Raw genomic sequence first — 25,561 nt, 5'->3', positions numbered from 1 at the left:
TGGCCCTCCTAAACCAATTAATAGTCAAAAAATCCCCCACAGACACACACTCCTTCAGTTGCAGCTCCCTTCTCAGGTTCCTTTTGGTTAAGTCAAGTTGACAGTTAACGCTAACAAAGACAACTGTGTTCCAGGTATCTTGTGACTCTGGTTAGTAATGCTGTACTGTACACTTGCAGATCTGTTAAGAGGACAGCTGTCATGTAGACTGCCCTTACTGCAGTGTGATCAAATAATACTTCTAATAAACCCACAATATCATAATAACTTAATGTTTATACTTTACATTTGCACAATTTCATTCACAAATCTCTGCTTTATTAGGCAAACTTCAGTCTCCCTCACTCTCCTTAAGATCCTATTCTGTTTCACCTTCCTCACACCATATTTGTGTTTTTAGCAATATTTTTCGTTCTTACTCTTTTATCACTTTTACAAAATATTTGTGGCAGAAGTGTGCATAATGTTTTTGCTAAATTCCCTCTGACCAAAATACTCTGTTTAAAATTAAGATTATTAGTAATAATGTATTTGTGTAATCTAATAAAATAAAATATATTGCTAAATTGGAAAATAATTGAAGCAGAGCAAAGGTTAATGACTATGAATGATATATGAAAAGAGCAAAGTGTTTTTATTTCAAGTAGTCCATGTAGTCATGGTTATACATTATTTATTTTTATGATGTGGCAGTATTGCATGAATCTTATTTAATCTACGCTTATTGTTGCAATGCCCAAGATAACTTATTCACATTAACAAGCACATGAGACTGTAAAGAATTCTGTGCAATGTCATTTGAGTCTTCAAATTCCTCTTGAATAATATGCCAAGTATCATAAAATGATGTACCATCAAAGTTATTTTTAATGATGTATGAGCTGACAGCTTGATTAGGTCCTCTTTCAAATGTTTTGAAAGGAAAGAACTAGAAATGACCTGATTTGTCAATAGACTCTTTCAGCTTTCAGGAAGCATACTTCAAGACTTTGTTAAGATTTATCAAATGTCTACTAATTATGCCTGCTCGAGGTACTTTGCATAACCAGATAGATTCAGAAAGAAATGGAAAATCAAAACATTGATTACTTCAGCATGTGTTAGTTATAGTAATATTTTAAATTAAGTGGTTTTATTTAATCATATGCTCAAGTAAGTTTTTGATTTAGATCTTTGAGCTGCAGACAGTACTTGCCACTTATGGAAAATAGTTAGTATACAATCCAATAAACCTATTTAGTTCTTTGTTTATGAATAATCAGCCCAATCCAACTTTCAGAAAAAAGCTGAGTTCATTTTTTTTTCAGTTGGAATATGAACTTTTCTTGCACCTCAACCTATTTTAAGCAAGTATATTATCTTGTTATAAATATAATTTATTTATAAAGTAAGATGCAAGCTATCTCTCTAGATAGATAGTATATTTTACTTATTATGTAGACATGGGCATGCGAACACGTTTACATTTTAAAGCCTAGAATAGCTGCCTAAATATACAGAAATATTACAGCTGTACTTTAGCACTTAGTGACAAAACTACAACTAAAAGATAATTGGTTGTTCATTAGAATATAATTTTACATTTTAGTAACAAGGTAGAAAATGTTAAACCTTTTACAATGTTAAATAATTTGGTGCTAGACTAGATAGAATAATTCTGTAATGGTTCAATAAAGGCTACTTTTTATACTATTTTTTGGTGTGACACAATATATATTTTGTGGAGGAGAAAGAGAGAGAAAGAGAGAGAAGGAGAGAGAGAGAGAGAGAGAGAGAGAGAGAGAGAGAGAGAGAGAGAGAGAGAGAAAATGGATCTGACTAACTCAGGGTGGCCTGGAGCCTTCTATGCAGCCCGGGCTAGCCTTGATTTTCAGGCAATCAACCTGCCTTAGCTTCTGAATGTTAAGATTATAGGCCTCAACCACACACCTAGCTGTGTGTGTTGAACATCTGTAGGTTAAAAATTAGTGTTAGTTGTTTATAATTGGTTTTTAAACTAATTTATGTATAATCCACAGATTATAAAGAAATCATGTAAGAATGTCTCATAGCCTTTATTCAGTGCTCTTGGAGATTGTTTTAGACCCAGAGCAGATTTGAGGAACTTTTAGTTGACTCAGTCTTGTTCAGTTGGATTACATCAGATATTTGAATGTTCTTTTTCTATTTGCTAGTCTCGCAAGCTGGAAATAGCACTGAAGAATAGCTTTCAAAACTGTTTGCAGTTAAGCATGTAAAAAACTCACGATTGGTGTTCATTTTACTTTCAATCCTTGTGTAGGGAGTTCATGCTTCTGTCTTGAACAGACTGCGGCCTGTGCCCCATGAGTGCCAGGAAGCTAAGACATCAGGAGTATTTACTCACACTCAAAACCATTGCAGGGTCAGACCTAGTAGAATCCCAAGCATGTGTTGAGAAGATTATCATAGTTTCACAAAACCTTTACAAATAAGTAGTGTAACTATAATTTCTCTTCCTCACACTAATTTCACTTCCTCTCTACCTCCCTTTGTTCTGAGGTAGACTGGGCTGTTTTGAAGGTGCTGAGTGAAGAAAGGGTAAATCGGGGCACTTTCAAGTTCAGCTTCATGAAATTCCCTTTAGATAATGCAATACATGTATGCATCTTCCGCTAGCTGTACTCATGCAAATGTTTGGCAGGACTTCTTCCTCTGCCGTCTTTACAGGACATTATGAATCTACACAATAAACTCTGCTACCAAAAATCGGTGACCAGTACAGGAGGAAAACAAAGAAGCATCTGGGGAAATTCTCCAGCGTCAAAGACAGAAACTCCAGGAGTTTCTGGAGAGATGGCTCAGTGGTTAAGTGCCTGGACTGCTCTTGCAGAGGACAGGGTTTGGTTTCACTACTGCCTGTAATTCCAGCTCCAAAGAACCTGGGAGCTTCTTCATGGCTTCAAGGACACCTGTAACCACAGGGGCACATAACTGCACAGAGATACACATACACATGTAATTTAAACAATCTTAAATAAGAAAGACACCGTATAGCAGATTTCCCAACTTGATGATTATGATTAGTTCAGCCAGATGTCATGGATGATAAGCTATAAAACTATCAGAAAGTTTTCAATGCCATCAATAGTAAGAAAAACATTTGATCAAACCTGCTAAATGAAAGATTGATTTTTTTTCCACTACAGTTTTCTCTGTAGGTTCCCCACTTTAATAATAGGTTACTGGTCTCCTAGTGACTGAGTTTTTTCACTTCTTTGTTATTCTGGACATCAATTCCATATCAGAAGTTTAGTTGGCAAATTTCCCCCTTCCCTACATTGTCTCAACTCTCAATACCCCAATGCTTTAATTGTTGTGCAAAAATTATTTAATCTAATAAAATTCCATTGGTCTATTTTCTATTTTGGACTCTTTGCAAAATATCTTTGGCCATTCTAAATTCCTGACAGACCTCCTCAACATTTCAGTTGGTTTCATAGTCTCAGATCTCACATTCTTTTAAATGGTAAGAGGTGGGGGGTGTTGTCATTCAGTTTATACATACCTCATTTCCCCAGCAGCAGTGACAGAGAAGCTGCCTCCACTTCACCATAGGTGCCTTAGTAGCTTCTTAGTCCCATTTCCCGTTCTTATGATAAAAATATTCTCAAAATGCAACTTGAAAGAGAAAGGGTTTACTCAGACTCACAGTTCAGTGTGTAGTCCATCTTGGTGGGGAAAGCCAGGCAGCAGAAGTTTGAAACAACTGGTCATTCTTTGTCCATAAATAGCTGTTGGTGGAGACCCCTTGTTCATTCCCGGCCGCCAAGACCACGAAATAAACTCTCAGAAACTATATTATTTGCAATACTGTTTGGCCAGGAGCTTAAGATATTTCTGGCTAACTCACATCTTAAATTAACCTATCTCTATTAATATGTTCATCGTCATATGGCTGTGGTTTACCGGGTAAAATTCCCTCCAGCATCTGTCTCTAGTGGGGCTACATGGCTTCTCCTTGACTCTGTCTACTCTCTCCCCAGCATTCAGTTTAGTTTTCCCTCCTAGCTCTATTCTGCTAAGTCACTGACTGAAACAGATTTATTCATTAACCAATGAAAACAATACATAGACAGAAGAATTTACCACACCAAATAGAGAGATGAATGCAAGTGCTGTTATGGAAAGATGCCACCCACAAGGAGGTCTCTCCAACTCAATGAATGTGATCAATGTAATTGCCTACAGCCATGTCCAAATGCTAGTTCTCCCAGGTGATGGCCAACTTGACAACTTATTGCAGTAGCCTTCTTCTTAGAACTTTGGTCAAAAAGCAGCTCATTCAAGTTTACTTCCAGGCTAGCTTTTATTTCTTTAATTTATATGCTTGTTTTCACAAGACTACACTTTTTTGATTATTGTGGTTTGTACTATACAATTTAGATATTATAATGTTTCTGGGAAAAAAATTTCTGAACAAAAATTACTAAATGAAGAAATGACCAAAATATATCCAGATAAAACATGGAGGAAAAATTTAGGATATATTTATGAAAGTTATTTAGAAGGCATGTTATTTTACTGAACTTGGTGGTATTTGTGACTTTTTTGACATTTCAAATTTAAAATGATCTATTTTTTGAGTGTTTATTTTTTATAGAGTTACTCTTGTTTGTAATTCTACAATAGTACTTTTATATTATTTTCATAATGAGGGGTATTAAAGTTTTATAATTTTCAAGCCCCTAAACCTGTACTTTTTGAAACTGTTGCAAAAGGCTCTGTTTTCTAAGTCTTGGATGGGAAGAGTGAGGTTATTAGACAAAAACTGTCATCATACCTAGTTTAGATACGGAGCACAGCAAGGACAGAATGCTTCAGCTCTACTGTGGTGTGATGTTAAGGTCCACAGATGCTCTTGTGTCTAAGGATTGGTCCCAAGTGGCTGGCACTGTAGGAATTGTGGAGACTAGAAAAAGTGGTACCCGGGAGAGGTGGTGAGGTCACTAGGATTGTGTCCTTCAAAAGAATATTAGGACCAGAAACACGTCTCTTCCCCATCCCTTGTATTCCAGTTGTCAGGGAGGAATCACTGTTAGATTTAGAACGCAGAATGTAGAAACGAAAGTCAAGAGAGGCCAGAGTCTGACCTCAGCAGGCGAGACTGTGGTTATTAGACTGCGTTTATTAGAACACACAGGGATGAGCAGCCTCTCGGCGATGGCAATGTAGGGTCTGCATGGAGTGAGGAGAATGTTTGGACTTTACCTAGAGGCTTGGGAATGGGGCCATTGAAAAAGTTGTAGAGGGCTGTGTGCTGACCTGTGTTCTCTTCTTTCTGGAACTGTTTGCTTGAGCAAACAGACTCTCTTGGGAAACAGGCCATCTCAACCAGCAGTCCTCCCTGGGTTTGGTTGACCACTAAGGGTCAAGCAAGTAATTTCACAGGATTCCTGCTTTTTGCAAGCAACTGAGGTTTTCTATCAGTTAGCCCACCATGTGCCCTCCAATATGATGTTAAAATAGTGGCCTAACTAAACACAGAGTAAATTTTCTGAAACTGTGAGCCAAACCAGTCTTTTATTCCGGGAACCTGAGTTCTCAAATATTTTTTTCCACAGTGGTGGACATCTTTCTAATTTATTCTCTCTCTCTCTCTCTCTCTCTCTCTCTCTCTCTCTCTCTCTCTCCCTTTTCCCTTCCTTCCTTTCTTTTTTAAAAGATTTGTTTATTTATTTATCTTATGTCCACTAGAGTTTTTGCATGTGTGTATGTCTGAAGATATCAGATTCCCTGGAAATGGAGTTACAGACAGTTGCGGATTACAATGTGGTTGCTGGGAATTGAACCCAGGTCCTTTGGAAGAACAGTCAGTGCTCTTAACCACTATGCTATCTTTCCAGTCCTCTAACTCAATTTCTAATATTGTTTATAACAGTAATATGTATAAAGCAAGAGAGACTAGAAAGTTTTGGTTTTATACTCAATTAATTAATTAATTTCTTTATGTATTATTTTTAGAGAAATTTTGTGGCTATTATTTTATTTGGTTGTCACAAATAAGAATAATTTTCAGCATAAAATCCAGGTAATTTGGCTCATGGACTACCTCTGCCTAGTTGAAGGGATATGTGAGTGAAGGCATATTTTCTGACTGCTGATGGATGGTCTTCAAATCATCCCCCTTATAAGGTGCTCCAGTTTTATGAGAAATGACAGGAGAGTGAAAAAGAGGACGCTGGTTGGTGGCATCTGGTTTTTAAGTATTTAATATTTGTCATTACCCAGCTATGTAGCACCTATCACGAAGTAGAAACCCCATACTCTTTGGGGAAGCATAGAGCACCTATCAAAAAGTAGAAACCGCATAGACTTTGGGAAAGTGTGGAGATATTTAACGACAGATGGATCTAAAAACCCACTTTCAGAGAACTTCCAGATATTGAGTCTAGTGTTCTAACAGCTACAGGCTGAGAACATCGCTTCCTGCCCCAGCTTCCCCTCACAGCATTTATGTTTGTTGTCCTTAATAATGTGCGAATAATGTAGGTTTTTTTTTTTTACTTAAGAAGGCATTTTATTGTAGATATTTAAGGAATGCAACATGATGTAATGGGTTCTACAGATATTAAAATGTCAGGCGAAGCCAGTTAACACCACATTATTTCACAACCTAACTAAATGCAGCTGGCAGCTTCCTAGAACTGTTGGCTCCGACTGCCTTCTCTTCAGCACGCGGTTTTTCATTTGCGTGGTTCAGGCTGGCTGGATTCTGCTGACTCACACAGAATGGATAACTTTCTAACCTGTGTGGGGACCGACGCAGCTAGGCTTCTGTTTGAATTTTTACAAATCCTCTTCACACCATGCACCGGGCACAGTTTTGTTTATGCCGACAGCTGTGTGTGAATATTTTGACTATTTTGGGAAGTGAACAGGTTGAATTTGGGGGGCACAGGCACTTCAGAGCATCTTTACTGGCATGCTAACATTTCTTGGAGATTAATAATATATTTTTTACAAAAAAATTCCAACTTTTTTCAGTGGTACTATCAGATATGAAATAACAATATAATTATATTTAAATTCTAAAGTTTCAGTAAATGCAACAATGACAACATCTTCAAAATACATTAGCCATTAGTCATACGACAGATGGACATAGGCAGAGTGACACAGTAAATAGCATTTGTGATTAGACATCGTTTGAGGCTGCTCTCAGTTCTTACAAGGACTAGGAGATTTGAGCCCACAGATAAACAGCACCTCAGATGCGCTCATCATCGCTCCAATTCCAAAGTTGTATCATTAAAACAGCTCAACTCAGTTTGCTGGTCAGTCACTGGGCTAGTGTTTTAAAGGACTAACAGGGAACTCCTGTAGCTGTTGAAGACCACTGAGAGGTCGCACAAGGAGAGCTCTCAGAAACTCATCCACATTGCCCTCACATCCCAGTCTCCCCGCTATTACTAGTACTTTGTTTCGGAATAGTTACATCAAAATTATACATGAATTATTTTAGCAAATAATGTTCATAGTGTAAATTATGGTTCACTGGTTACATTGCCCAATTCTCCAAGTTTTAATGCATACATGCTTGTACATAGGCAGAGCTGTTCCACAGCCCTACTGTGCACACACTGTACCTCTTCATGAGCATCCCTCCTAGCTTATTCAACCACATTTTCGTTGGTGTACAACATTTCATTGTATTGACATGCCATATTACATTTGTTTATCCATTCACCTGTGGGAGACATCGTTTGGTTCTATCTGGAGTAACTGCAAACAAATCTGGTATGAATGTATTTGAGCAGGTTTTTGTGAAGGAACACATTTTCAGTTCAGTTGAGTGAATGCCAAGATCCATTACGGGGTGATACAAGATTATATATAGATTTGTAAGGCATTGTTAAATTATTTTTACAAACTAACTATCTTTCCATCGTTCTTCCAGCAACAAACCACAGTGCTCCTTCATGTCTTCTTTACATTTTACACTTTAGCCCTCTCTTAAGTTTGTTATTATGTGGTGTGTGTGTTATTTGTATGGGAGTGCCCTTATCTGTGTGTCCATGTAAGAAGGCCAGAGGCTGACTTCATTGACATATTTTTCTCTATTTTATTTTTTGAGTCAGGGTCTCTTACTCAACCTGGAGTTTCCCTTTTTGGCCAAACTAGCTGGCCAGCAAACTCGACCTAACTATCTTGCCCCAAAATATCCCTCTGCTACTGGGGTTCCAGATATTCATGATTAGCCTGGTTTTCTCATGGGTTCTGAGGATCTGAACTCAAGTCCTTCTGCTTGCACAGGAAGCACTTCACCCCATGAACGACCTCCCCAGCTTCAATTTAAAAAAAAACTAACGATGTCCAACTCATCACTTTCCCCCAAATCTTTTGTTACATGGATTGTCCCACATACTATCTTCTAGAAGTATAAGCTTTATAGGCTTATATTTTACGCTTTGACTTATCATTAATGGAGTTAGTTTTTAATGAAACATGGAAGTTCTGTATAAAGTCATGTTTTCCTTGTACATACCCAGATATGCCAGCTATTTTATGGAAGTCTATTCTTTCTCCACAGAATTGCCTTTTTTCCTCTGTGAAAAGTCATTTGATACTTTAAAAATAAATCTATCAACTCTCTGTCATTTTGATCTGCTTGTTTATTTTTTGTCAAATATGATTTTGTCTTGACCACTGTAGCATTATAGAAAGTCTTCAGATTTGATAGTGTAACTCCTTTACTAGTCTTCAATGTTCTGCTGTCTATTCTCCATCTTTGTCTTTTTATATAAACTACTGTAATGGGAAATCTTGATTTTCAGCTGGGAAGAGGGGACCTCAGTTGAGGGGTTTCCAATTGTTTTGGCTAGTGGACACGTCAGTGGGGGCATTTTCTTGATTGCTGATTACGCAGGAGAGCCCAACCCACTGCAGACATGATTATCCCTGACCAGGCAGACCTGTGCTCTGTAAGAAAGAACATGAGCCTGGGAGCAAACCAGTAAGCAGTACTCCTCTGCTGGTTTCTATTGCAAGCAGTTGCACTCTGAGTTCCTGCCTTGGTTTACTTTAATGATAAAGTATAACCTGAAAGGTAAAATAAACCCTTTCTCCGGTTTGCTTTGGCTGCATTGTTGATCACAGCAGCAGGAAACATTAGACTAACCATGATTATTTGTACAATGATGCACTTGTATTAGGCATGGAATTGCTTTGATTCTATAGGTCAGCGTGGGAAGGACTGATCACACTATTGAGCCCTACTATCCATGACTACGACCTATTTCTCCACATGTGTACACAATTGTTATGTCTGTTAGTAGCATTTTTCAATCTCCTTTATTCATACTTTTAAGATTTATAGATAAATATTTTATATTTCGTGTACATAAATCAATATTATGATTTCAGCTTCCAATTCTGTGTATTTATATGGAAAGGCATTGTTTTGATTATGTTAATCTTCTATCCAGCCATCTTGGTGTATTCACTTAGTCTAGGAGCACTTTCGTTGGCTCAGTGTTTTCTACACAGACAACTGTAGATCTGCCTACAAATCTACAAATCTTTTCTTTTCTCCTTCCAATCAGTATCTTTGTTGTCCCCATTTCTTGCTTTTACACATTGGCTAGGTTATCTAGCACAATGTGGAGAAGGTTAATTGTATTCTCAGAATTAAATTTTGAAGAAATACCCAATTTCTTAAAATCATATTGTTTCTTCTTTGTTATTCGTTATTATGTTCAAGAGATTCTTAATTTTTAAGTTTTGTGAGTTTATATCATGAACGGATGTTGGTTGTCAATATTTTATCATTCCATGTTATCATTATATAAACTTTTCCTTTAATTGTGTTAAAAGATATATTACCGCAGTGCTGGGATAACAAATAATAATAAGATAAAAATAATAATAGTAAATAATAATCAACTGGTACTTTACCATACTTATGCAAAATTAGTTCTGTTAGCAGAGGCTGCTCGTTCATTTCCCGGCTGTCCAGACCCAAAATAATCACTCAGGAACTATATTAATTACAATACTACTTGGCCTATTAGTTTATGCATATTTCTAGCTAACTCTTACATCTCAAATCAATCCATGTCTATTAATCCGTGCATTGCCTACCGCCAACATTCCGGAGTCTCTCTCCTCTGACAGCTACACTGCTTCTCACTGACTTCACCTGCTTTCTCCAAACGTTCAGTTTAGTTTTCCCTGCCTAGCTCTATTCTGCCCTATCACAGGCCAAAGTAGATTCTTTATTCATTAACCAATAAAAGCAGCACATATACAGAAGGACTTCCCACATCATAGCTCAATGTCAGAAAATTTATTAATTATACTATTTTCCAACTTCCTACAAAATTTGATGCTATTTTCATTTTTGCTTAGTTTGAAATATTCTTCCCCTTGGAAGCTTGTGTCATTTAAAAGTGTGTTGCTACCTTTCCAATTGTTTTGGGGTTTCACAAGTGTTATTCAGTAATTGACAGGTATAATCCCATGATGATCTGACTTTCTCAACTCCACAGCAATAGGAGCTGAGAAAATGGCTAAGTTAATAAAGTTTGCAGTATATACATGAGGACTTCAAATACCCAGCGTCCACATAGAAAGCACAATGGTGTGCACCTGCAACCTCAGTCCTGGGGATTGGGGGGTAGGTGGAGATTTACAGGTTATTGGCTATTCAGTCTAATAGAGCAGAGAGCTTCTGATTCCGTGAGAGACCTGTCTCAAAAAAAAAAATACTTAGAAAGCAATTGCAAAAGATACTCATGTTGATTTCTGACTGCCATATATATCCATAGTACTCACAAGGACATGTACATATCACACACACACACACACACACACACACACACACACACGGGGGGTGGGGAGGGTGGGATTGGGGGAAGTAACTTAAAACTGAGGCTCCAGTCACGGAGTCTTGGGATCAAAAACCATAAATAAAGGATGTGATGATCCCTATCCAACAGTTGCTAAAACTAGAGTTTTTATTGAGCGTTTTCTCTGCTGACAAGTTTCTTTAAAACTGAGATAAATACTTATTCATAAAACCTCCATTCTTCTTTATATATAAGAAAAGTATGGAATATAGGAGTCAGTAAATTATTGTAAATTCCAAAGTTTAGCTAACAATAGTAAGTGATTACAGCGGTTTACTGATAGGCAACATAATTTTGATATGCTTCCATTTGGTCTGTGTTTTAGCATATTTTTAGGTAGTGAGTTATTCTGATTTGAAACACTGTTTTGTGTCCCAAGAAAGGATGGATGCCAACCTTCTGCTTCGGGTAGGAAAACAGCATTTCATCCATTCTTCCAAGCACAGGGCACATAAAGAACAAAGCCAACAGGATTGGAGTCCTTTTCTCCACTTGCAACCATTGACTGGTTAAGTGCAGGCTGCATCAGTCAGTGAAAGGGTCTGTTGTGCTTTTGAATGGCCATGGAAAAGAAGCAAAGCCTATGATGGTCCCTAGAATACAGTCTCTGCAAATAAAACCCCTTCTCAACCAGTTCTGTCCAATGGCCTGCTGCCATTATTAAAATTTCCTTTGTTTATGTTGTTCCTTGATGGCCAGTAGGCACAGGTAGCAAGCAAGCATTTGTAATGGGACTAACAAAACTATAAAACTATTTTATTGAATTTGTGTGCACGTGTGTTGTATGTTTGTGAGTCTGGGCACTGGGCACATATAGAAGTCAGATGACACTTCTAGGAGCTGGTTATTTCCTCACACTGTGAGCCATGAAAAGCATTTTTATCCTTGAGCCAACTTGCCAGACCAATCTTTAAAAATATGTAATTTAATTTAATTCATTTCATTTTAAATAGCCTCCTACTGTAATTCTTTACAATAGTCAACAGACCCAGGAAGAAACCATCCCATGTAATCAGATGAGATTTGTGAAGAATGCAGTTTCTAAGGAAAGAATTACATAGAATGAGAAGTAACGTTTTAAGAGAATCTTGAAATTACGAAGAAGTGTTATGCATCCGCAAGCGTGTTAGGGTAGGTTGGAATCTCAGTTCTATTGTTCATTTTGCTGTCCTCACCATCCCATTAGATCACCCTCATGCTCAGTACTCTGCTTTGTGAAACAAGCTAACAGAGAGTGTTCAGTAATTCTTATCATAAAAAATAGAGTACTGTCAAATTATAGGACATCAATGACAAACCCTAGTCCATCTTGGGGAATGTGGTGGTTTGAATGAGACCAGCCCCCATAGGCACCTATATTTGATTGTTTAGTTACCAGTAAGATAGACTGTTTGGGAAGGAAGTATTGGAGGAAGTATGCCACTTGGGGTGGGCTTTAAAGTTTTAAAAGCCCACATCAGTTCCAGTATCTCTTTCTCTTGTCCTGATTGCAAATCAGAGCATAAGGGTCTCAGGTACTGCTTTAGCACCATGTCTGTCTGCTTTGAGCCTTGATTACAAACTGGCTATCCAAAACTGTAAGCAAGCCCACAATTAATTGTTTTCTTTTATAAAAGTTGACTAGGTCCTGGTATAACGAAGACAAGGAACCAATGAGATTTGACTTACAAAGCATAGATAAGTGGTTTCTTTTTTTTTACTTTTTTTTTTATTAATTTATAAAATTTACCCTTCCTCCCCTCCCACTTCCCCCACTCCCTCTCCTCCTCCCTCTCCAGTCCTAAGGGCAGTCAGGGTTTCCTGCCCTGTGGGAAGTTCAAGTTCCTCCCACCCCTCCAGGTCTAGGAAGGTGAGTATCCAAACAGACTAGGATCCCAAAAAGCCAGTACATGCAGACGGAACAAGACCCAGTGCCATTGTCAATGGCTTCTCAGACAGTCCCCATGCCAGCCACATTCAGAGAATCCAGTTTGACCACATGCTCATTCAGTTCCAGTCCAGCTGGCCTTGGTGAGCTCTCATTAGTTCAGTCTTTTTGTATCAGTGGGTGAACGCACCCCTTGCGGTCCTGACTTCCTTGTTCATGTTCTCCCTCCTTCATCACCATAGAACCTTCATCTGGCGATGGATGGAGATAGAGACAGAGACCCACATTGGAACACTGGACTTAACTCCCTAGGTCCAAATGAGAAGCAGAAGGAGGGAGAACGTGAGCAAGGAAGTCAGGATCAGAGGAAACCTTCATCCGACGATGGATGGAGATTGAGACAGAGACCCACATTGGAGCACTGGACTGAGCCCCCAAGATCCAGATAAGTGGTTTCTTAAGGAAAGAAACATGTGTGGCTCTAAAGCGGCCATCTGAGAGAGTCGCCTCATCCAACTAACTTTTGACAAAGGTGTCGAAAATATACACTAAAAAAAAAAAAAGACAGCCTCTTCAACACAGTGTTGGAAAATCTTGATATCCTCTTGTAAATGGATGAAACTAAATCCATATCTCTCACCCTGCACAAAACTCAGTTCAGAGTGAATACAAGGCCTTAGTAACAGACCTGATCCTCTAAAACTGTTATATGCAAGCATAAGCAAACATTTTAAGATGTAGCCACAGGCAGATTTAAAAAATCAAAAACCAAGAAATCAAAACAGAATAACAGCAGCAAAAAACTCTCCATTGCACAGAAAATAATTGCAAGATTTCACAAAGGAATTTAACAAAATTAAAAAGCTTTTGAGTGTCAAAGGAACCAATCATTAAAATGAAGAAAACAACCTACAGAATGTGAGAAAAATCAGATCTCAAAAAATGAAACAACTAAAATAAAATCCAATAAGAGAATGATCAATGAATTGAACAGACAGTCCTCAAAAGAAGAAATACCAATTGTCAGTTAACTTCTGCCTTTGCATGCATGTGTCCCAACAGTCAGTCAAGTGTGAGGATTTAATGAACTAATCACAGAATTGAAATGACAGTACATGCCAAGTGTGTTTCAGCCCCTCTCGCCCTGTGTGAGTGTGTGTGTGTGTGTGTGTGTGTGTGTGCATGTTTGTGCTCCACCAAAGGTTCACGAATGCCTGACACTATTTTTAATTAATTTACCACTTTCCCTGCTCTGTCTTACATATGCCCTATCTACCAGGGTCTCAGATTGCAAGGCTTCTAAAATTGCAAACTACAACTCACAGATTATTCAAGATTCAGGGGAAATTGAAAGCAAAGACTATATTCAAATATACAGTCTCTTCCCAGGCAGGGATACTCGTTTCAACTTTAATATCCACTAAAATGATTACAGACTGCATGACTGCATGTTTTAAAAACAGTTAAATGTAGACAGGTTATACAGGGATGTAGTCATTAAGTTCCCTTATATTGTTTTGGTCCACATTTGGTGATTTTAATGTTCAGCCACTTATTGGTGGAAAAGAGAAGACCAAAGGATTCTTCTGAATGGGATAATTGAATAGGTCCATGGGGTTCTGAGAGAGTGGGTTCTAGAGCAAGTTTTCTTGACCTTCAAGGCCTGTTCAATACAATGGTAATCCTTGTCCAACAAGTGGGTGATTCTCGTAACTGTGATTAACTCAAGCAGGGTGTGTGACCTCTCATAAAATGTGCCAGAAAAGGACAGATCCTTATGGGTCTCAACTCTAATACAATTAATACATCAGTATATAAATAAATACAAAATTAAATCTTCAAAGTACCATTAGATCCACTGCTGAAAAGATCAAAGCACCCAATATGTATATTTGAAGAAAAATAAAAATGTAGGTGATACTTGGTGTGGATTATTCTGAGTAACCACATACATCACGAGGAAGTTGCCATTTAATAAACTTTGGGTGTTTCCCCATTGCTTGCAAACCTTATGCACAGGATACCCAGAATGCACTGCAAAACATTTATTTTTATTAGCCTTCCATTTGTTTAATTCCTTTTGGCAGTTGTGACTTTTACAGCATAGATGATGTGACTAATTTATGTTTTCCTAATTGGATGGATAAATATTCTTGTATATATTAATTTTGCAGTGCCTAGCTGTTTCCAGAGAACTCTAATAAACTAATTAAATAAACCAACACTCAGTCCAATTTATGACTCATTTATCATTTATCTGCTACTGAGTCTCATGTCCTCTTGCTTCCCTGCCACACGCAAGTTAACAGGACGTGGAAGGAAAAAAGTTATATGAGTGATTGTCCCTTATCTAAAATATTTGAAATCTTAACTGTCCCATATGTTGGGATAATTTTCAAGTAGGTATATGTAGTAAGATCTCTTGGAGGAGCAGATCAAAGTCTAAACAGGAAATTCATTCATCCTTATACGTACCTTAAATTCATAGCCTGAAGGGAATTTTACCTGATATTTTCAGTGCATCTGCGCTTTAATGAATAGCACAGAAATGAAAGATTAGCTCAGATGTAGAATTTTCTTTTTTGTGATATTTGTCAATACAAAAACAAAACTGGATTTGAAAACATTGTTGTATTTGAGATTTGGGGGTTAATGATGCTCAATCTGTAACAGGTTTGCTTCCATTCAAGGATGAACCTTATAATAGCAGCACAGGCTCAATACCTTCCATGTCTTGTGCTGAGACAGATGCACTCAGTACCAATGAAATTTAAGCCTCAGATCCCCTTCTCAGTTGAGGGGAGCACCAATGGGGAAGGTGCTGACACCCTGAAATGTTACATTTGAGAGAAAACTGTTTAAAACATTCAATAATTATTTTGTTTGCCAGACATAGTAAATGGTTCAGGCTTAAGACTCTAAAGCCAGTATCATCAGGAATTCAAGGCCAGCCTGGGCTAACTGAGACTCTGCTTCAAACACACACACACACACACACACACACACACACACACACACACACATGCGCACTCATGCATACATACACAATATACTTTAGAAATGTTTCACGAATACTTTATATTATCCAAATATCCACAGTTACAACACTACTTTCATCATTGTGCTTATTAGCCATAGAACAGCACACCCTGAGAGTTTAAGGATTCTCCAGTTTAACTTTTTGCTCAACCACATTCTATGGAATTACATTAAAACTATAGAAAATATGGAAGTTCTGCCTGGGGACAATTATTACTATACACTATCTGATGATTAGATGTGGGAACCTGTCCTCCATGATCCTTGAGGCCAAAATACTGGATGTAAATAATGTTTACGCTAACCAGCTAAGCTTCCTGCTAGTTCCGTCCTTGGTTCTGCTATAGCCTGGTACATTAGCCTGAGGGATCTATTTTACTTTAAAATGGTAATTTCTCAACCTGCCTCAAAGAAGCTCAGGCGCCAAGGCCCATCTAACCTGTCTGACATTGCTTTGTACCCTCGACCACCTGCCTGGGGAAAAATTCCCACAGAGGCCAGTTTCCCCAGCCCCCTCCGGGTGGGAGGAGTTTTCCTTTACTGGGGCCAAAGGTATTTTAACCCTGGATTTAGTTAAATAAAGGGGCATTCTCTTCTTGAGGATGACTGGAACTCTGTATCTGTGTGTGTGCGCGCGTCTTGTGTTTTAACCCCTAGGACAATATGGAACTCGTGGGATGTGGGTGGCGTGGAAGGACGACCCCTACAATTAGACATTTTCATTTATCTTCAAAAATAGTAGAAAATATCAACAAGTAAGATTTGCTTGCTTTTATTATCTAATTTAAATACTTTCTCATCCTTGAATTGGTCTCCGGGTAAACCATATTATAAAGTAATCTCTGGGTTTTGTTAACTGTCCTTTGGACTTCCTCCACCACACAGAACAAAGAACCCCAGGCAAGTCTTTGTGTTGCCATCTGCTGGCTGTATTTTGAGATTCATTATCTAACTAGACTTTTGAAGGTCAGATTTGAAATAGAAACCTCCAAGGATTAACTTCCTGTTAGAAGGCAAGCAATGATGGTTTCAATTTATTTCATCAATTTGAACTTAGAGATCATGGCTGGAAAATTGGAAGTATTTAGGTATGCCACAAATACAGAAGTTTTGCTACTGGGTTTTGGTCATCTGACATCATTGGCTGTGGTTGTTCATTTTCGTTACTTGTTCTGCATTCAAGCTGCTGGGTCACCAGTATACAGAGGAGAGAGAGCAGGTGAGGAAAGACGAGAAAGAGCTGTCGGCTGGCACCTGGAGGGTGGCACCACTTGCGAGACTCATCTTGAGGCAGTTCGGATTATTCATGGCAGGTGTATCATAAGCAACTCCTCAGACCATGCCAGGGTGCTTGGCCATTGTAATTAAAGTTATATTATAAGAAGCCCCTGCTGTTTCCTTCTGAAAAATGCTGACAGAGGCTTCTGCAGACTACAGTGACAGCGTTTCCAACACCTCTGCGGTTGCTATTCCTGTCGCTGCAAACACCAGCATCTACCTTCACATTAGTCACGACGCAAATTAGAGAGGGCAGTGAAAGTAGCTAGCATCCTTGTGCAGGAGACAGGACGGTATGCTGCTGGGCCAGAGGTCAGCCTCTGTGGACAGTGACAAGGAAAAGAAAGGCCAATTGGCTTTCAAAAAACTCATAGGAGAAAGCGGTTTCCAGAGCATAGAGTCAACTCACATGGTATCGTCAGGAGGAAGGTGGCTTAATATTTGGCAATATTGGGCATCCAGTGTTAGAACAGAGATGACAATGGGATTTGGTGTCACGGAAAAATCCAAGCATTTGGTGGAGAGCAATTTGTGTGGAATGGTTAGATGCCTGGAAATAAAGGAACACGTGAGATGGGTCCCTCAAGACTTCCAGCCACAGAGTGGCAGGTGAGGACCGTGGGTAGCAATGTTTCAGTACTCTAAATAGGGCCGTCCTAAGAATCAGAAGAGTGCCCAGAAGGGCCAAAACTCTAGCTTCCCTCATTAAAGGATGGTGTTAGATAGTTTTTAAGTGCAGATGAAATATGAAACCATTGAAACTAATAGGAAATACTAAAGTATAGAGTAAAAAGGGACAAGGAAGCTCCCTCCTTCCCCTCTTAGTCTTGAGAACTCAGCTTTCCTAACCCTTGGCCAGGTTATCTGAAGATCTATTCTAATTGGGTCTCAAGAAGAGGAAGAGTTTTTAACTGCCAAACACAAGCTACTTCCTGTCAGATTGAGGGACCCTAATTAAAAATGCTTTAATTTTCATAATGAGAATAGAACATTAAAAATTGTTTCCATGTGCTCATAAAATCTTTTTGAATGGTCATTTATTCACTCATTCCCACCAAAACACAAAGAATTAATTTACTAGGCAGACTTACAGGATGTGCACTGGGTGGTTGAACAATGATTGTCTTCACAATGTAGAGGCTGAGAACCCAGTTGTTGCTCATGGTATGAGTGTCCGAACGGTCCTAATCTGGCAAGGAAGGCCTGAAAGACTTCTGGAAGCCAAGCAAAGAGACTAAGTATGATGTTATTCCATGTACGTGAAGCAGGAAAGTGAGGTATAATATAACCAGTGAGAATAGAGTCCAGAAAGGTGGGTCACTTTGATATTAATTGTCACTGGAGAAGAGAAAACTGGGCTTTCTAGATCCCTTTACTACCCCATTACTTAATCTGGGCTCTTGTTATGCTGGCAAGAAATAATTGTCCTATAAATGGCCATCCCATGTATACCTACATGAAACATATGAAAACATTTTTTATAGGCTAACTCACACATGACATTTTAAGAATATTTCAATACTTTACACATTCATTTTCTTTGGGACAGGTGCATATGCGTCACAGTGTGCATAGCGAGGTTGGAGAGCAGCAACTTGCAGGAGTCAGTTCTGTCTTTCAGTATTTGGATCCCCGGGATCAATCTAAGGTTCTCAAGCTTATTGACAAGTGCCTTTACTCGCTGAACCAACTTGCTGGTCGCCAAGTAATGTTTTAAATTTTAATGCAGAATTTTGTGTTTGTGCCCATTGGATATAATATGCATTTAAAAAGACATTGTCGTGTCTAGGAGTCTTTTGCTCTGTCCTAAGAGTCAATGCCCAGTCTAGAGTCAACAAAACAAGTCTAAATTTTTTTTCCTACATCCCTATTCCTTTCTGAAACCAAGCCAATTTGGGGATCATTTGACAAGTGTTTCTTTGCTTTCATCCTTCCTTTACCCTCACCATAACTCATCTATCACTTTAAAGTCAAACTGTGATAACGATTTGCAACTAAAAATCCATTATTTTAATTGACAAGTTTCCATAGCAGATTGCAATATGTTGCTATTTTCAGTGACTTGTTCAGCAGACAGGAGTGCTTTGGGGGTTCTATTAATAGTAGTTTTAGAAATAGCAGGTGAGCAACTCTACTTCTAGTGGGGAAAGAAGGATGACTTTGGGATGGAACAGGTTGGAGTGGGGTAGAGGTCAAGGTGAGCCACCGTGGCATTTAACTGCCAATAGAAATGAAATAAACCTGTGCCTTGAAGGAGTTTCATTTTCTTAACTCCTAGCTCTCTCCCATGTGTTTCTTAATGGTTTCTTATGAGCATTCTCCACACAGTTTTTTTTTCTCTTGTAGCTGACTTTGGAGTGTACTCTATGCCACTGACTTCTCTACAGTTCAATCCAGTTTTCAACAAGAATGGTCCCTCTACTTAGTGATTTTCATGTTAGTAGCAGGACTACCATATCCTTTTGCTCCTACAACTTCATACTCTGAATTATAACTTTACTTAATAAGGATCCCTGCATTGCTAAATCTTGAACATAGAAAACTCAGTTTGGTGCTATATTTCAAGCTATAGGAGGTCTAACCCCCACCATTCCCTCTGGCTTCTCCATCCATTTTCCTGTTTCCTCTAGGATCATTAGAACAGAGTGATTGAACTCTTGTTTCTCTGGAGCTGGCATCCTGTGAAGCTCTTCCCTATGCGGCTAAACATCTGCCTGGGTATTTCCGTGTTCTGTGCTGGCTGTGATATGGTGCTGTGTAGAATGAATGTCCCACTAAACTTCTTGTTAGCAAAACAGCAGCTTGACAGCTGGGAGAAGCAGACAACTGGCGCTCTCTGCGTTCCAATGTATTCTTAGCTCTTCTCTTCTGTGGGAGAGAATGAGGCAGTAGCACTCTGAATGAGGATTGGAAGTGGAACATTCACACCCATTTGTCATCTCTCGATTCAAGGAACCATTAAAGGGGATATGCTTGGGTGTGAAGAACAAAACATACTGAAATACTGCTTCACTATGCTCTGTCTTTGAGGACTAAGCACTGGGCCACCTGAGTCAACCTGATTTGACAATCGACTCCAGGAAGTTAAAATCGTAAATCAATAAATTATTTTGCTGCTTGCTGTAAACCAACTTATTCAGATCATGTGTTCGATTATACATGCAGATGGGTCTCCTCTGGATACGACAGATTGTTTACTTGATTCTGAGTATGTTCTGAGGCAGAGCATTGTGATAGTGGCATTTTATATTGGAAAAGGCTGCTAAATTTTTGTAGAATATGGAGAGAGGGGTATATGAAGAGGCAAGAGCAGGATGTCTCTTATGTCATGCTCCAATGGCCTACTTCCTCCAACAATGTCCTACCTGCTACTATTATCACCTCAACATTTCCATCATATTATGAATTCATCAGGGAATTAATGCATTTATTATGTTAGCGCTCTCACAATCTGTTCATAATGTCTAGAGATACTCTCACGGGTATCACCCATGTGCAATTTAATACTCTCCTAGGGTCTTTCCAACACAATCATATCGACAATTAAAATTCATCACGACAACCTCCCATGGATGTGTCTTCTAACTTTCCACTGATGTGCTGAGACATACTCATCTATCTGTCTGTCTATCTATCTATCTATCTATCTATCTATCTATCTATCTATCTATCTATCATCTATCTATCCAGCCATCCACATCATCATCATATTTCATCTATGCTGATATGACTGCCAAAATAGTGTCATTTAAAAATAAATCTGACAAATAGCTTTGCTGAAGAGGGTTTTTCAGTCATCTACTTAGGTGTCTATATAGTCAGCAAGTTAGAGAAAGCAGCAACTGTGTATTAGTGCTGAGTATGTTTACAGAAAATGATATACGGTTGCATTAATTTTAATGAACAATGACTTCATTTCTTTCATAAATTTTCTATACATTAACAGTCACTAGGCATATAAGCACACCTAACTTCATTATGGGCTTATCTAAAATGGAAAAAAATGTATTCTATAGAAAGCATCCAAATAAAGGCATTGTAAAAGTGGACATTCATTATCATGGCTAATGATAGGGAAATTATAACCTTATTCAATTTTTATTTATAATTAGGTTATTAGAAAATTAATTATTTTAATAAGGAAAAGATAATCTATCTAACCTCAACAAGAAATGTATTTTCGAACCCACTCAGAATTGAGACAGAAAAAGGAATTTGCCTGTCAGGGAAGACATACTAAAGACTTAACTTAACCTCCAAAAGCTATAAAAAATTGAAAGTTATTATAATAAAATAATAATTCTGAAACTAACAAGACTTTACCTATAGCTACCTGCAAGGATCTCCATCCTGAACTCTGGCAGATTTTAAAGATGGTGTCCTTTTTCCACTGATATCTAAAGGGAGAGACTCTCTTTCAGCCTCCTGCAGTCTCTCCTGACTTCCCTGTGTATGACACTTCCTACAGTGACTCTGAAGATGTCATGAAACTGAGATCAGAAAAATAAATAGACATGGATTATCTCTCTACATATTTTGGGATCCTTATCCCTAGCATAGAATGCTATGTAAATTGATTGTTGAAATGATATTTTTAAAGATGTAAAGATGTGTGTGTGTGTGTGTGTGTGTGTGTGTGTGTGTGTGAGAGAGAGAGAGAGAATACATGTGCAGGATAATGTATGAGAACAGACACAGGCATGTCATGGCCCACATGTGGAGGACAGAGGACAACCTTGGGTGATGCTGGTGCATGCTCTGGGCTAGCTGGCATGTGAGTTTCTGGGGATTCTCCTGTCCTTCCTTCCATCTTACCATAGGAGCTCCAGAAATACAGACACATCCATTACACTTGACTGTTATGTGGGTCCCAGGGGTCCAGTCTCACATCTCAACACTTTGAGGCTGTCTCTTTACTCACTGAACCATCTCTCCAGGTCATAAAATGTCCTTTTCAAGTGTGAATATTCATAAGTAGTAAAAGTGCACCCAGGGTTTGTCAATGTGAGTAGAAGTCTACTTTTCAGAAATTCTGAATCCAAATATTCAGATGGAAATATTTCTGGTGGACAGAGCTTTCCTTCCAAGCCACCATCTTCCAGTTACACCTCTTCCCTTAATTATCAGTATTCTATCTTTTCAGGACATCATAAGCAAGCTTACAAGCTTACTGGATCATGCAAATATTGAAGGCAAAACTTGGATTTATACCACTTAGGACTTTCAGAAATACTATAGTTGTTTTTAAGTTAGAATGGTGGTTTGACCAAGAAATAAACCCATTTAAATCTTTGGAAATGACTCAAATTATTCTGTCTGTGTGGTGGTACCATTAAAACTTCAAATATTTTTGTTTGCTTCATATATATGTTTACATATTTGTGTACACACACACACACACACACACACACACACACACACATATATATATATATATATATACATACATACTTATCTTGAAGCCTAAAGTCAACATCAAGTATCTTCTTCAATCACTTTCCATCTTAGCTTTGAGACAGTTCTCTCATGGAACCTGGAGCTCATCTGTTCAACTAGAATGTCTAACTGCCAAGCCCTGTGACTCCTTCTCTCCTCTTGCCCAGTGCTGGGATTGCAAGTGTATGCCTAGCTTTTTATGTGGGTGCCAGGAATGGCAGTCTGAACTCAGGGCATTATACCTGCATGGTAAGGTTTTAACTGACTACTCATCTTCCCTGACTCAATAATTTTAAAAACTAAAAATTGACATTCAAATTTATGGAGTGATTCCAGAAGTCTTAGAGTTAAAACTAACAGTAGCAACCAAGTAACCTCCACAGCCCAATTTATACATGAAGGTCAGGTGCAGAGATAACAGCTTGTCTATACTAGTAAAAACTGGTTAGAACACATCAGCTCCAAATAACATTTTTTTTGCATAATTAATCGTTGACTTGTTTAGACAATTTAACTCAGCTCCTTGCTTATGAGTTAAAAAATTATAATTTAATACAATCTATATGTTGAAAACATCTACACACAGAAATTGGTATATAAGTTGATTCTAGCCTTTGTGGCATCTTAGGAATTACTAATCAAACTTTACAAGGTGCTGGGAGGTATAAAGTAAAGGACAACCATGCTACAATCCACAGCTCCAGAGAGGCTAGGTAATAAGAAGGGCCCAAAGAGGGATGTGTGGATTTCCCTGGGAAGGGGGAATAGAAGAGATCTCCTGGATAAACTAGGGGTATAGTGGGGCGTGGGGTTGAGGGGGATGAGGGGGATGGGAACATGAGGGATCGGGTTGGGTGGGATGGGGGCAGGACTGAGGAGGAGAGTAGTGAACGAGATGCCTTGATGGGGAGAGCATTTCTGGGTTAGAGAGAAACCTGATGCCAGGGAACCTCCCAGCAATCGCAAGGATGACCCCACTAAGACTCCTAGCAATAATGGAGAGGGTGCCTGAACTGGCCATCTTCTGTAATCAGATTGGTTGGCGACCCCTTAATTGTCATCAGAGCTACTCTATCCAGTAACTGATGGAAGCAGATGCAGAGATCCACATCCAAGCACTGGGCTAAGCTCTGGAAGTAAAAGGGTGGAGCAAGGCAGAGCAAGACACATGACACTCATTCTGTCCTCCACCAGTATACAGGTGTGCAAACACACGCACAGAACAACAAAAGTAAGAAGCAAAGAACTGGAAACAAATGAGGTGCTGACAAAATGCCTATATAGCCACTCTAAAATTTTCACTAAAATTTAAAGTGAAATTGAACTCTAATATTTGCATTTCGCTGTTGCTCTCATGATGTCCAGCATGAGACACGCAAAGCCTTCAGATACTGCCTTTGTCCTCATTCTGTACCTTGGAATGATACTGATGTTCTGGTTTTGTTTTTTGTTTTTGTTTTTATTTTATTTTATTTTTTTTTAATACATGTCTGGATCACTGGGATTAGGGCACAATAGGTAGAGCAACTTCAACCCCACCCTCCTGGTATGATAGATGAACAAGAGAGAAAAACAAACAAATAAACAAACAAAAAACAAACATGCAGAATGTGCCCTTGGGACATCTGCCTGGCTGTGGAGTCTGTCTTTCTTCGTGAAGAAATAAGGGCATGATGTCTGCCTGGGGTTCCTGTCTTATGGAAGAAACATTTTAGAATTACTGTTTCTCTGCTAATTTGCTTACTTTTGAAATCTCCAACACACTGACTTTCTGTCTTTTTAAAAACAAGCATTTAAATTTTGTTTACATGTATGTGTTTGGCTCCACACGTGTGTTCAGGTGCCTGTGGTAGGCAGAGGAGGTCATTGGTCCTGAAGCTAGAGTTCCAGGAGGTTGTGAGCTACCTGCCGTGGGTGCTGGAACTAGAACTCTGGTCCTCTGCAAGAGCAGCACAAGCTCTTGAGAGGCTAAGCCTGTCTCGAGTCCTAGAGTCTCCTGTCTGGGCAGGACAGATGCTGTTTATGAACACAGGCTGAACACAGTCTGGTTGTCTGCATCCTTCTCATTCTCCCTGTGCCCAAGTCGCATAGTTTCTCTTTCCTCAGTTAGCTAGCCAAGAAAGAGACAATATACAAGACCCAGTAAGGATGGGCAACACATCTCACAGTTTTGCCATTCATAATCCCTAGGTCCATATCCATATCTTTCTCCATATTGTACAAAGGCTCTCTAATACAGGCCATTGGTGCTGATCACAGCATCTCTGTTTCCAAGTGATTCTATATTTCTCTTGGTCTTGGCATTCTTAATATTATTTGACTGTATTTGCAAGAATGCACTTTTCAGTGCCTATTACATTCTGTTGATTGATCAAACATCTTTTTATATTAATAGCATGCAGTTTGAGTTACTATAGCTTTTTAGTAAATTTTGATAGCAGAAAATGTTCCTCCACCAACTCTACTCTTTTTCTTTCCAGATCACCTTGGCTGTTTGAACCCTTGAGAGCTCATATAATATTGAGCATGGCTTGACTTCCATTCCCTGATTGGGTTCCTGAACTTGGATTAGAATTTCTATTTCTTCCCATTCATTTTGATAGCTTTAACTTTGTTTAGGAATGTTTTTATAGTTTTCAGTTGTAATGGTAAAACGTTGCAGTTCCCTGAGGGTCAGCAGGCCACTGCGGGTGGTTTAGGGTAGCAGCGAGTGGAAGATCATGTGGGCCGTGAGGAAGAGACCTTGGTGGGTCAGTGGGACAGCTGGCCCCACGAGGAGCCACAGTGGCTGAGAGACAGAGACAGATAGGCATGCCATGCAGAGAAAACAGGTATTTATTTAGTGGGAGGGGAGAGGGGGAAGGGGAGAAGGAGAAAGAGCAGAAAGAGGCAGAGAGAGAGAGAGAGAGAGAGAGAGAGAGAGAGAGAGAGAGAGAGAGAGAGAGAGAGAACAGAGATGGGGATGAGAGTAGAGTTGAAGCCACCTCTTGGTGGGGGGGGGGGGCGGAAAAGAGAGAGAAAGAGAGTTCAGGGTAAAAGCTTAAGGAAGATCACCTTGCCTCGGTGGTGGTGG

At 38.9% G+C, this 25,561-nt stretch overlaps 1 long non-coding RNA gene across 1 annotated transcript in view; it reads left to right on the top strand.

The window, feature by feature from the left end:
* LOC146891923 (uncharacterized) overlaps positions 1–25,327 on the top strand; it is a 47,399-nt gene extending 22,072 nt beyond the window's left edge. Inside the window, exon 4 of the long non-coding RNA XR_015004942.2 lies at positions 24,969–25,327. This is a non-coding gene — a long non-coding RNA (uncharacterized LOC146891923). The remainder of the gene's footprint in view (positions 1–24,968) is intronic.
* The last annotated feature ends 234 nt before the right edge of the window (positions 25,328–25,561 follow it).

Source organism: Myodes glareolus, chromosome 14 (assembly GCF_982192425.1).
Source record: "Myodes glareolus chromosome 14, mMyoGla1.1, whole genome shotgun sequence".
In the NCBI taxonomy this organism is placed as follows: Eukaryota; Metazoa; Chordata; class Mammalia; order Rodentia; family Cricetidae; genus Myodes; species Myodes glareolus.
The sequence above is the reverse complement of the archived record's forward strand: the minus strand, read 5'-3'. Positions and strand labels throughout refer to the sequence as shown.